General features: G+C 44.8%; 1 long non-coding RNA gene across 1 annotated transcript in view; it reads left to right on the top strand.

Moving 5' to 3' along the window:
* The first annotated feature begins 114 nt into the window (after positions 1–114).
* LOC105538131 overlaps positions 115–1,958 on the top strand; it is a 21,455-nt gene continuing 19,611 nt past the window's right edge. The window contains exons 1-2 of the long non-coding RNA XR_001005842.1: positions 115–286; positions 704–807. This is a non-coding gene — a long non-coding RNA (uncharacterized LOC105538131). The remainder of the gene's footprint in view (positions 287–703; positions 808–1,958) is intronic.

Here is a 1,958-nt window from a genome sequence, read left to right as displayed (position 1 = left end):
GCCGAAAGGGGCGGGAAAAGAGTCCAGGAGGCGGGTCCAGAGACAGGGAAGAGAGGGAGGAGCTGACGTAATCCGCTTGTAAACAAATAAACCCGGAGTGGCGGCTGGAGACCCAGTTGCTGTGTCGAAGGACGGAGGGAAGCGAGGGTGCGCGTGTGAAAGCTCCGCCCCCAGCCCTAGCTCCGCCCCCAGCCCTAGCTCCGCCTTCTCGCTTCAGCAGGTCCAGGCTCTGCGCCAGTGCATCCTTCTGCAAGAGTGCGCTGCCTGGGCCCGCTTGCCCTGGAGTGTAAGTGCTGGATAAATAAGAGCCGCCTGGCGCAGGCTGTGTCTACTCTCGCGCCGCCTTCTCAGATCGGGCTGCATGTTCCCACTCCGTGTTTACATCTCGTTCCCGCTCCGGATCTCGGTGACTGGCTCCTCAAGCCGGAGGCGCGTGTGGTGCCGGGCGATGCGGGCTCCAGCGCTGTGTGTGCTGGCGGTGCGCTCCGCGAGTGCGGGGGAAAGTGGAGGGAACGGTCCCGCGGGGCGTTCAGTCCAAGGAAAAAGACTGCAGCCTCGGGGAGCCAGGGTCCCTCGCAAACGAGCTGCCAACGCCGCGGAGCCGTTTCTGCTCCACCCTAGGGGAGGAGTAGTGGGATATCTTTGTAAAAGTGTAATTGCAAAATAAGTAGGTTAGTAAGGCCATTTGTGGTTGCTGTTTCAGTAACTTCAGCGGTCAATGAAGAGAAGAGTGGAAACCTTACTGGATGCGGACAGGAGAGCCAGTTACTGAAGGCAAATATAATAACGCAGATCCTGTAAAGAGTGGTCTGTATCCAAAAAAAAAAAATCTGTACAATGTATTTTAAAATTTGTGTACACAAAACCAAAGATTTTCTTTTTTACCTAGTCCAAATGCCCTCCTAGCCTGAGTCCTACTCTTTATAAAAATAAAATAAAAAGAATTTGAAGCTTGTGAAAGTATTAAGTGTAGACATTTTAAGTTTATTTGAAACCCTACCAAAAAAAAAAAAAAAAAAAAAACTTAGAAACCAGTGTAGCAGGACGGCGGGAGCCTGCTAAAACGATTAGGCCTAGGACAGGGTTAACCCCAACTCCATTAAGGAGAAGGGGGAAAAGAGAAAAAAAAGATGAAGGGAGGCAGGCAGATGGAGAAAGCAAACAGGAGGCAGAAGTTGAACTCTACCAGATGGAAATAAATATCCCGACCTTAGTTGGTCATCAATATTGCAAAACACACCACTTTGAGTTTTTTTTTTCTTTTTAATACTGAGCTAAAGGATATAGAAATGAAGCAAAAATATGACATTATAAAACAGGATAAAACGTTTTATTGTTTAAAAATATGTAAAACTCGATTTGAAAAAATAAATTCTAGATTTTTTCATTAGGACACATAACTAAATAGTTATGTGTGAAAAAATTGAAGATAGTGGGTTTTTTCTTCTAGAACTTTTCAGATAGAACTATGCTTAAAAATAATAATTTCACTGAAGGCATGAAACCTCTTTTACAACTCAAAAAGAAGATAGAGAAGCAAAAGAAAATTCATGAAATTACTGTAACATTAGAATAAGAACTCCTGGTCTCCCACCTAACCTGACCCATCCTTAGTTCCCTGCGTTCACTTACATTGTCGTTCATGTGTCACTGAGTACAAATTAGAAGTCAAGTGAAAGTTTTTCTCTCCTAAACCTGGTCTCCAACTTGGCCTCTCGGTCATGTGCTTAAATTGACTCATCTAAAACACAGAAATATTAAATCAACAAAATGCTAGGATTGGACTCAGACTTCCCCAAAGCCCTTGTTCTCCACACTATTTTTAACTGCCTGCACTAGCAGCAGCAGGACCCCTTCTGAAAGCCTTATAAAACCAGTTGAACAGGGTTAACAGAAAGTTTAACCCACAGACTCAGGGAGAGTTACTTCCCGCCCTGAGTTTTTTTTTTTTTTTTTTT

The sequence above is a fragment of the Mandrillus leucophaeus genome, unplaced genomic scaffold (genome assembly GCF_000951045.1).
Source record: "Mandrillus leucophaeus isolate KB7577 unplaced genomic scaffold, Mleu.le_1.0 Scaffold1858, whole genome shotgun sequence".
Lineage (NCBI taxonomy): Eukaryota > Metazoa > Chordata > Mammalia > Primates > Cercopithecidae > Mandrillus > Mandrillus leucophaeus.
The sequence above is the reverse complement of the archived record's forward strand: the minus strand, read 5'-3'. Positions and strand labels throughout refer to the sequence as shown.